Source organism: Capsicum annuum, chromosome 3 (assembly GCF_002878395.1).
Source record: "Capsicum annuum cultivar UCD-10X-F1 chromosome 3, UCD10Xv1.1, whole genome shotgun sequence".
Taxonomy (NCBI): Eukaryota; Viridiplantae; Streptophyta; class Magnoliopsida; order Solanales; family Solanaceae; genus Capsicum; species Capsicum annuum.
The window spans coordinates 252,070,124-252,081,909 of record NC_061113.1 but is presented as its reverse complement, the minus strand read 5'-3'; the positions used below and the strand labels follow the sequence as shown (position 1 = coordinate 252,081,909).

General features: G+C 28.4%; 1 long non-coding RNA gene across 1 annotated transcript; it reads right to left on the bottom strand.

Annotated features, from left to right (window-relative positions):
• Positions 1-6,787: 6,787 nt before the first annotated feature.
• Positions 6,788-8,087, bottom strand: LOC107844749. Its single transcript, XR_001666559.2, has 2 exons — positions 7,708-8,087; positions 6,788-7,469 (listed from the first exon to the last, which is right to left on the bottom strand). It is a non-coding gene; the product is annotated as an uncharacterized LOC107844749 (long non-coding RNA).
• Between the last annotated feature and the right edge of the window lie 3,699 nt (positions 8,088-11,786).

The window sequence follows — 11,786 nt, the reverse complement described above, 5'->3', positions numbered from 1 at the left end:
TTTCGTCCTCATAGGGCGCCATCCCCTAGTTGACATCTTGTTTCGTCTTCACAGGGCGCCATCCCCTAGTTGACATTTTGGGAATTAAACCTTCCTATTTTTCTTCTTTATATCTTCATATGGCATGACAATCCCTAGTCACATTTTCAGAAGCAAAAAATCCTAATTCTTTTTCATGCATCCATTAGGCATAACTCCCTTGGTCGTATTATTAAGAATAGGGTTCTTATTTTATCGCGCTCCTAGCCTAGATTTCTATCTATTCGTTTATTTATTTTTAAACTAGATTATATTTTTCTAATAACTCACGGAATTTTCCTAGTATAAATTGGGGCAGAAATTTTGTTTGTTTGTTTCGTCTTCTTTGATGGCTTGCAGGTTTTCCGCAAAGCAAAGGTCTATCCAAGAACGAAATTTCATCTCCGGTTAAAATATAGAAGAATGGTCAGTTTGAAGATAGTTAGAGTCAGCTTTGCATCCATAGCGGCCCAATATCCCAAGAGACATCTTTTCAGCTTCTGATCAGGAGAACAAGCATCCAAAGTATTCTATGAACTGTTCTTTGGTAGAATATCAATAACTCAATCCAAAGTTTCAAGTTCAAGTCTCAAATCTTAATTATTCTATTGCTAATTCATTTGGTTTAGAATAGAATAATTAGACCGAAAATACTTTGGATCTAAATAAAAAAAAAAACTAACTAGCTTATTATCTTTATAATATCAAACTAAGTGAAACCCGAACGGAGTACGATTTTATTCAAGCCCCATTATAATTGAAAAAAAAAAATTAAAAATCATTAGTGAGAAGTAAGTAAGATAAGTCATATGCCGTAAAAATGGGTTCGGTTCTTAACCTCAAGAAATTTAAAATTCTATGTACAAGCAAAAATTGACGATGAAGTTGGAAAGCCCTGCTACCGACCATTCGTCATAATTAAATTAATTTACCATCTGAAGCCAATTGAATTGGGTTGGGGAGGTTTTAAGCCCATTAGGTGCATATTCAGATTAGGAAAATAGGAACGACTTATAAATGCCTCCAAGGCGCGAGAAACGTGCCAAAATTTGTGGTGAGGCCGAAAAGTACTACTATCGGTAAGCCACACGTCAATATAATAAATGATTTCAAAATAAATTAAAGGCGGGAGGCAAACAACTTTTAGGTTAACAAATATTATAAATCCTAAAAAAAAAAAAAAAATTAATTTAAGCCGTAAGTCATTAAAGCGACCATGCTGAAACCACGGGACTCGAGGGGTGCCTAACACCTTCCCCTCGGTCAACAGAATTCCTTACCCAGATTTCTAGTTCGCAGACGGAAAAAATAAAAATTGAAGAGTCATTTTCTTTTGAATAGGGATTCAATAAGGTGACTTGGAACACCCAAACTCAATTCCAATTGGCGACTCTGTAAGTAAAGTAATCCCTTTTCAAAACGTCACTTTAATCGGAAAAACCATTTTCTCCAAAACCAACTCCCTAGCGGGGTCGGACGCGGTGAAAAACAGAGGGTGTGACAGGTTGTAGTTTCCATTCTGTTTATACGTTGTATATATCTACTTTATCTTTGGAGCTCAGTTGGCAGTTGCCTACTGAGTACCATTCATTTGGTACTCATACTACACCTCCGCAGCCTGCAGATCATAGTACGAGTTATTGTCATTAATGTGTGCATCATGTGGAGTAGCCCTGATTCGAAGACTTAGAGTGAGCTCCTGACGTTCGGAGTATTATTTATCTCTCTCTTATGTATAAGACTAGCCTCTAAGTTGTATTCAGAGGTAAGTTGAATCAGTGTATTTCTCCTTGATATATAACTTTTGTACTCTTATTATGTTTAGAAGCTCTTGTACTGATACCACCAGGTTTTGGGATTCATCTATGTATTGATCTTTATCTCATATATTCCGCATTCTTTTCCTTATATTATTGAGTAGTCTGTTACTAGCCGTTTCGGACTACAGGTTGGCTTGCCTACTGGTGGGTTATGGTAGGCGCCATCATGACCTAAAAAGTTAGGTCGTGACAATAATACCTTCTTTTTCACAAAAAGCATTTAAAGATACGTATTCTCCACCTGTATTAGATCTAATTCTCTTGATTTTTCTACTTCGTTGATTTTCAACTTCATATTTATAAGACACAAAAGCATCAAATGCATCATCTTTATTTCTAAGCAAATACAACTTAGTAAATCTAGAGAAATCATCAATAAAGGTCATATAATATCTTTTACCACCTCTAGTCATAATTTGTTTTAAATCACCAAAATTAGTGTGGATCAAAGACAACAATTTAGTTTCTCTATTAACTGAAAAACATGACCTTTTAGTAATTTTAGCTTGAGCACATATTTTACATTTATCGAAATTACTTGAATCCAAACCAGATATTAAACCAAGTGATTGCATATTCTTTATATATTTAATATTAACATGTCCTAATCTAGCATGCCATAAAGAAATAGACTCAATCATATAAGAAGAAATTGATGCACTATCATTGATAATATTAAGTACATAAAGTCCATGCTTACAACGTTCATTTCCAATAAGAATGTCATATTTAGTTAATATGACCTCATTATTTTCAAATATAACCTTTATTCCAGCTTTTCCTAATAATGCCACAGAAATCAAATTAATTCTGATATTAGGAACATGCAGCACATTACTCAATGCCAAGTTTTTTATCAGATGTGAGTTTGAGAAGAACTTTGCCTTTTTCAAGAACTTGAATAGCTCTCGAGGTCCCAAGATAAACAATTTCTTCTTCTTTCTTAACTTGGGTGTATGATACAAAATTATTTTTATTTATAAAAATGTGTCTGGTAGCACCAGAGTCTACCACCCAATTTCTCACATTGGTCTCAATATTCATTTCTGAAATGATCGCAGTAATTATATCATCCGTTTCAGTCAAATTTATTTTTGACTTAGCGGGATTGTCATTTCTTTCACATATTCTATTGCATTGAGATGCATTTTCTATGAAGATTCTATTATTAACATTAAGTTTATTTTTATACCTGTATTCTGCAGTACCATAATCTTTTGACAAACTGACTGGAATGGAAGCAGTAAGAGCAACACCAACATCAGTATTATCAACGGTCTTAGGATCAAAATTATATGCCATAGTTTCTTACATTGTTGGGAAACAATGGAAGAATAATAATAACAACAACGGAAAAATAATAATAATAACAACAATATTATTTAACTGTTGACAAAATATTATATTAATAATATTAACAATACAATAAAATAACAGTGTATAATATTATTGTTACCTTAGTGATAATACTGTAATCAATATGGCAACTATAACAGTAATCTAACTGCTTCTTAACCAGTTAATATATTAATTATTATTGAGTCGTATTATGCACTGTCCTAAAAACTATTTCAGCAGTGTGTATTAAACAAGCACTTCCCTGATTAATTAAAAGATATTCAGAGTTAAATAAGTCTTCCCTAATTAATCAAAGGGTACAGAAATCAACAAAATTATTAATACAAATACCAACAAGTTAAAAATATTAAAGCAAAAACAATAATAAACTAATATGAATTGTAACTAATGAAAAGGAAAAGAATTTAGTATGTGCTATTGGGTTGATTATTTTGCAAAAGGAAAGACATGCTATTTATAGCACTTTGTTGGGGCGATGGAAGCAGAGGTGGCAAAATAATTTTCTTTTTCTTTCCCTTTTTTTTCTTTTCTTTCTCTCCAAGTAAAATTAAAAATTCTTTTGAAATAAATATTTCACTTACAGTTTCTATGATTCTACATGCAATTGTCAAACAACTATAAAGGAGTCGATTTTGCCTTGCCAGGAAACTAGCTACTCTGTTTAGTTCATTTCAGAAAAATATGTTTCCGTTTTCATCAATTCTTTAATATCAACTTTTCATATGAGATCACGAGATTAAAAGATATTTTGATACATTCTATCTATCTTTAGTTTAAAATCACGAAATTTAAAAGTCAATACTTTATTTTGATAAACTCTTTGTCAAATCAAAACCAAACAAATACAGTATATTGAAAAGGAGGATTAGTAGTGTTCTTTACATTGTTCAATGAAGCAGGACAAGTTGGTGCCTTTTTTTCTCCTTTAGAAAAGGTCTCGTAAAGGAAATCTCATCAGTAGAATAAACTCGGTCAAACCCATCGATAGACAATCAAACTTATTGCGAAAATTTACTTAGATTTCTAAATTAAGGCATGTTCCTATCAAACCCCTAAACCCCTGAATTTTGTTCCAATTAGACATTTTTTGCCTATGTGGCACTGCGCGTGCAGTGCCATCGTGGGAGACGCGTGACGAGCATTTTTTTTATTAATTTACGAATAAAAAGTTGTCAAGTAGCATTGAGGGCCCCAAAAAATTTTTAATAACAAATTTTCTTTTTTTTAAAACACTAAAGGCCCCAAAAAGCATTAGAGGACCCCAATTTTATTTTATTTTTAATAAAACTGAATTTTAAAAAAATCTATTATTATTTTCATCTTTTTAAAAAATTTATAATTTCTTTTTAATAATTAGTTTTTTATTTTTTAAATAATTTTATAATTATTTTTTCATAATTTGGATCCTCAATGCCATTTTTTATTTTCATTTTAAAAAGTTTTATAATTTTTTAAATAATTAATTTTGAATTTTTTAAATAATTTTTTAATAATTTATTTCATTTTTAAAATGAAATTGTATTTTTTTTAAATAATCAGTTTTTTATTTTTTTATTATTAAATAATTTTATAATTATTTTTTCATAATTTATATCCTCAATGCCATTTTTTATTTTCATTTTTAAAAAACTTTATAATTTTTTTAATAATTATTTTTTAAAAAATAATTTTTTAATAATTTATTTCATTTTCTAAAAAATTTTATAATTTTTATTTAAATAATTAGTTTTTTATTTTTATTTTTCAAATCATTTTATAATTATTTTTTCATAATTTGGATCCCCAATGCCATTTATTATTTTCATTTTAAAATTTTTTATAAATTTTTTAATAATTAATTTTTTTAAATAAGTTTTTAATGATTTATTTCGTTTTTAAAAAAATTATAATTTCTTTTTAATAATTAGTTTTTTATTTTTATTTTTTAAATAATTTTATAATTATTTTTTCATAATTTGGATCCTCAATGCCATTTTTTATTTTCATTTTAAAATGTTTTATAATTTTTTTTAATAATTAATTTTTTAAATAATTTTTTGATAATTTATTTTATTTTTAAAAAATTTTATAATTTTTTTAAATAATCAGTTTTTTATTTTTATTTTTTAAATAATTTTATAAAAAAAATTCATAATTTATATTCTCAATGCCATTTTTTATTTTCATTTTTTAAAATTTTTTTAATTATTAATTTTTTTAAAAAAATAATTTTTTAATAATTTATTTTATTTTTAAAAAAAAATTTATAATTTTTTAAAAATAATCTGTTATTTATTTTTATTTTTTAAATAATTTTGAATCATTTTTAATAATTTCATCAATGCCATTTTTATATATTTTTTTAAAAAAAATAAAAATTATTATTAATTTTTAATAATTATTGAACCTACAATGCCACATGTCAGCTTCCAATTAGCTCATTTTGCTACATCGTCGCGTGTGTGCAACACACACTTTGACCTTTTTGCTAATAGAGAAAAAAATGCCCAATTGGAACCAAATTGAGGGGTTTAGGGGTTTAATAGGTACAAGCATAAGTTTAGGGACCTAAGTGTATTTTAGGGACAAGTTTGAGGGGCTATCGATGGGTTTGACCAATAAACTCCTACAACTCAAAATAGAATTCAAGTGGCATTTCACTCGAACAACTCCAAGAGATCAGCATTGAAGAGCTAAGAATAAGGAGATTAAGCAATTTATAACACTTCAAACATGCTTAAAGAGCATCAAAGTTAGTCAAATAATCCTTCCTAATAAGTTGTTAATTCGATTCTACAGAGCAAACCATCAGATTATATATTTAGTAGATCTCAATTTATATGACATTTGACTTGACACAAATTTACGGAAAAATTTTAAATTTTTAGTCTTTAAAACTTTTCTTAACTATTTATTTCACTATGACTCATTTCATTAAGTGTAAGAGGGAAATTTGAAGTTAAATTATTTTCAATTATAGATACATGACATTCTTATGCTATATATTAAAATTGAAATGTGTGACATAAATTGAGACATGAAGAGAACTATCCCAAGTCTCAACTCATAATTTGAATAGGTATAAGATAATGTTAGAGGAAGTTGATGCAATATTTCTATTCAATTTTCAAATGTCACGATAGTGTAGGGTCACGCTTGAAGATCTCAGAATTGGAATTAAGCTCCGTTCTCAAATTTCGTGACACCAATGCATATATAGTATCTTGAATAGTATAATTTTTTTATTATAAAACTTAAACATTCAAATTTATTTATACTCGTTAAGTAGGAGTATAATTTTTTTGAAAAAATACACTTCACGATTGACGTCAAAATTTAAACCTAAAAACAAACACACTCAACTGAATGATTATTAGTGCCCGCTTGGCCTTGGATAATTTTTACTTTTTTTTTTGTGAGATTTTATTTCAAACAATTGTTTTTATATAGAATTCTATCAATATTTTAAATTTGAAAACCTCCGTAAAACCCATTTTGATTATTTTCACTCCAAATCACTTACGAAAAATTAAAAACATTCCAAATTTATACTTGTATCCGAACACCAACTTTAAATTTTCCACATACCATTTTCAACTTAAAAATAAATATATTCTTGAAAATAAATATATAATAAATGGATATAAAAAGTTATACAACTTTTTATGTTTAAGGCGAATCATCCCATGTTGGGTGACGAAACAAAAAATGGTGCAATGGCATTCAAACAGAAATATTATAAGCCAATGGTTACATTTTCAACAAAATAAGGGCCAACCGAAGTACTAACATTTTGTGTTGATAGATTCCACGTTTCATCTTCTTCCTATTGGGTCTTGTGAATCACCATTTGTATCCTTTTGGCTGCTTTCAAGATTTGTTATTCAAAAATGCAGACTGAAAGAATCCTCATAATCTTTTATTTTGCAGATTTTTTTCTTCTTTTTGCTACTTTCATGCCCTGCAATAGGACGACCAGTAACACCCTGTAGAAACCAACCTGTATTAGGAGGATTCGTCCTTTTTAATATTGATAGTGATCTTTTCGGGCATTTAGGTGAAACTCAATGAAATTACTCTCACACACTCAATTAGCTTGCAAAATGGTCCATTTTTCATAAATAACCAACTTGGTGTTTGCTGGACAGGCCTTAAAATTCACGAAAATCAATTTATGAGATAACGATGTTCATTTTAGATCTATGTTTGCTTGAGAGGTTTCCATCACAAAAACGTCGTCATCGCAATCAGGAGAGAAAATGACTGTATCAGCATATGCCTGAGTTATATTAGCTGCATCCAGTAGGGCAAGGGATCAGAAAGTTATAATATACCGTATATACATAGCTAAAATCATTATTATTTTATATATACTAGATGTTATTAATCTCTTCAACTTCTTCGTGCATTTACTTTTAAATTTCAGGATCGGACAGTTAAGATCTTAATCGAAGACAATAATACCATGGAGATGTAGAAATATATAGTAGTTAAGTATTTTGGAACTTCACAGTTAGTGGACCAGACTTACCATTTCCCTTTCAAAGTTGATGATCTGTAAGGGATAACAACAATCAAAGCAAGAGAAAAGGGAGAGAATAACGAGAACCCATAGGAATGGGTGGAATTGGAAAGTTTTCATATATTCCATGCCATGACATAAAAAGCTTTCCAACCCACCAATTCCCATAGATTTTCGATAAATTCATCTCCCTTTTCAGATCTGCTAAACTCACATTCTCCACCAGGAAGACAACCTAGTTTGACTATGTGAAAACTGAAGCAGAAACAAAGACTTTTTATAAGGGAAGAAAGACAAATTGTGGTGTGGCGGAAAGAGCTAGGAAGCTGAGTTGTTAATAATGTCCTGACATATGGATATCACAAGATAAGCATTGAAGTTGATTGGTTGCTAGTTAATGTTATACAGATATTAATAATATAAAAAATAGCGATAAATTTTCTTTTTAGTCCGATCCAAAATAAGTGTCACCTTTCTTTATTAGATATTTTTTTAAAGACGCAATTACCCTTTTATTTTTATTAATCCCACTTAATTAAAAAAAGATATTGGCATATTTTTGAATAAAGGATAATTTGATAAACTTTACCAAGTCTTCCTTTTTTTTTTTAAACTCTGTATTCGATCAAATGGCGACAAATAAAATGAAACGAAAGGAGTAGCAAATATGACACGTACTAATTATGTTGATTTGAGTAGTGCATTACCATTACGCCTATTCATGACTTGCTTGATTCCCTGGTCCCCACAAATTTTACTGACAATGGGAAATTGGTTTTATTTTTCTGTACTACATTTTAAAATATAGTGAATTATTCTTCGTCTTTAACGAAATTGCAATAGTATAGCAAGATGAGATTTTTATTAAGCACATAGTTTGTGTTATAAGAATATCCTAAGGATATTCGTTTAGTGAAAGTAACACGGGACTCGTGCTTTGTCAAAATGAAATCGATATCATTGTTTATTGTCGGTGTTACAAGGATGTGGAAACCTTCCATGTGATATCAATTGATGTTCATGGTACTTCTGTTTCAAGAAATTTGGTTCTCAAATCTAATCATTTTGGAAGTCAATCATTATATTATCATTAACGTTAACAATAAACTTCACTTAGACATCTAAATTAAATCTTATTTTACACATGATTAGTATATATATTTGACTATGGTTTGTAATTATTTTGGCTGAATCATGGCCAAAATGTGCAAAAAGTCCCAAAACAAGTCAAATAACCTAGGCAAATAGTTCTGACAGCTTAACCCAACGTAAAATAATTCCATTTTATCGAGTGATTTTGCCAAGGAAGAATTTTTTGTTCCTCGAATTAGATAATTTCTATGGTGTCTTCACGGAATGCAAAACTAATTGATTTTTCCTACAAAATGGAGCAAGTTAAAAGGGCATATAAGGAAATGAAATGATGAAATATGTTGATGAATTGATAGTAGATGGTCATAAATATTTATTGGCAAAACACATCGGCTTGGCAGATTCTTAAACTTGACAAGAATTTTTACTTTGATATCTAAAGTGGATAGTGTTCACTTTAAACACCTCAACTGGAATTCTATTATATCACTTTGACAATTTTTTTATATTTTTATTGTCAATTTAACTGTGTGTTGCTAAACGCTTCCTACATAGAAAAAAAAAAAATGAAATTCATGTGCTACACGTAAAAATTTATTATTGTTTTTTTAAAAAACTCATTTTTATTTTTTTCAACCCCATAACTTTATCTCTGTCTCCTTTTTTTTGTGCTCTTTTTATTTTTTTTTGGTAGCAAAAGATTTTATTTATTACTTAATATGCTTCATACATATTACAAAGCTGCGGAATAGACCCTATAGGGCCTTCGACTAGAGTACTAATATTACATATAGTAGAAGATACAGGCGTACTAATATTACATAGAGTAGAAGATCCTGGTAAACCATGTCGTACAAAAACTTGATTACTAATAGAGTTCAATTCGATTAAACAAACTCAAAAAAAAAAAAAAAAAAAATCACACACAATTGGACAAACTCAGATAAAACTGTGATCCAACCCCAAGCTTCTTGTGTTTCAAAAGTTTGTGGTCCGATCCCAAGCTTTTTGTGTTCCAAAACTCAGATAAAAACTCACAACAAACTCACCCCAAGCTTCTTGTGTTCCAAATTCGATTGAACAAACTCAAAATAAAAAATATATCTACACTAAATCAACAAAATAAAGAAAACCCAGCTGCAAAATGAAAGTTCAAAAATATCAAACTGAATAATAGCACCCTTTACAGCTTAAATCTTCACTAGTTAGATTATAAAAATGCAAAAATCAAACAAAATAGAGAAAATCATGCCAATAATTGAGGTGCAAGGATGGTAATGGTGTTCGAACTTTATTCTTGTTTTTTATTAAAATTATAGTATGATTATAATGAGTACTTGGAGTTTATAAATTCAAATTCAAGTTATAATGAGTATTTAAAGTTTGTTAATTTAAATTCAAACTATGTATTTTGTACTAGTGTTGAATGATTGTTAGAAAATAAATTTAATTACAAAAAAAAAATAAAAAATCAATAGCGTAGCCCAATAAAAAGTATAAGATTTATTAAAATTTTGTTTAATGATAGAGAGTGGTGGAAGGTGGAGATAGAAAGAATGAGAAAAAGATAAAAAGAGAAAAAATAAATGGGAGAAGGCATTAGAAAGAAAGAGTGAGGAAGGAGAAAGAGAAAAAAATAAATTTACAAAAAAAACCCTTTAAACGCGCTTAAAATTCATGTACGACATATCCTATGCCTCGTCAACAAAAAAATATCAAAGTGATACAGCGAAATTTTAACTGAGTTGTTTAAAATAAAAGTCATATACTTTAGGTGCCAAAGTAAAAGCTCGTGTCAAGTTTAAAAATCTAGCGATGTGTTTGACGATATTTATTTGTACTCAATGTTTAATTAATATACAGTTTTACTACTATATTTAATCACATAGTAAGTTCTATTATTTGGCGTAAATAATGACGTGTAGGTACTTACTCCATCCTATTTTACCTATTGTTTAGCTCTTTCCAAGCTAATTAAGAAAAACAATATATACATGGTATAACTTAAGTTTCTCGATTTATTACTAGTAGATGTGTTATTAGAATTGAGAATTACTTCCTCCGTTTAATAATAGCTGTCTATTATTGACTAGACATACAGGTTAAGAAACATTAAATAATAGAAATAATTTTATTATATTAACCTTAGAATATAATAAATTTGATGTCTTGAGAAATATATTTAGTGATAAATAGTATTTAATAGCAAGAAAAAATGAGTAAAAAGAGATAAATTATTCTTTGTTTTTTCAAATTGGACAAGTATTGTTGAAAATTTATTTTTAGTATAATGAACAAGTATTGTTGGAGGGATTATTAAAGATAACTTCTCTACTTCATTAAAATATATAGTTGGAAATAATTATCAATTTTAATTCTGAATTTCTAAAGTAACAATTAAAGAAAGACGATAAAGATATTTTATATATTTATGAATTGTGAGTGAGAGCGCTTACTTGATAATCGCCTCAGTTCAACTTGTTTCACGTTTAATGAAACATTCATAGATTCACAAGTGTCTTTTTACTGCGCAATTATCGCTTGATTTTTTTATCATTGTGATTCCAATTCTACGAAATTTTGAAAGTGGGCCTCAGCTTGACCCGCTTCATTTGTATGGCCCATAAAAAATTTATTGATTCTCATTATTTTAGCAATGCCACATAAATTGAAATAAAAGAAAAAGTACAGCAAATCATACTAATTAACAACTTAAAATATTTAAAAGATATATAAAAATTTTAGTTGACTCTCAAAATTGTATCGAAGCCACATAAATTGGGGCACAAGGAGTATATATATTATTTGATATTTACGTAAAAATTATTATAAATCACAATAATTAACAAGTTAAAATACTTTTTTAAAAATAGATTAAAGTTCTATTCAACTCTCAAAATTTTATCGATGCAACATAAATTATGACAAAATAAAAAATTATCTTAATTAATTGCAACTAAATATTTAAGTAAATCAATTTTATTATTTTAATTGAC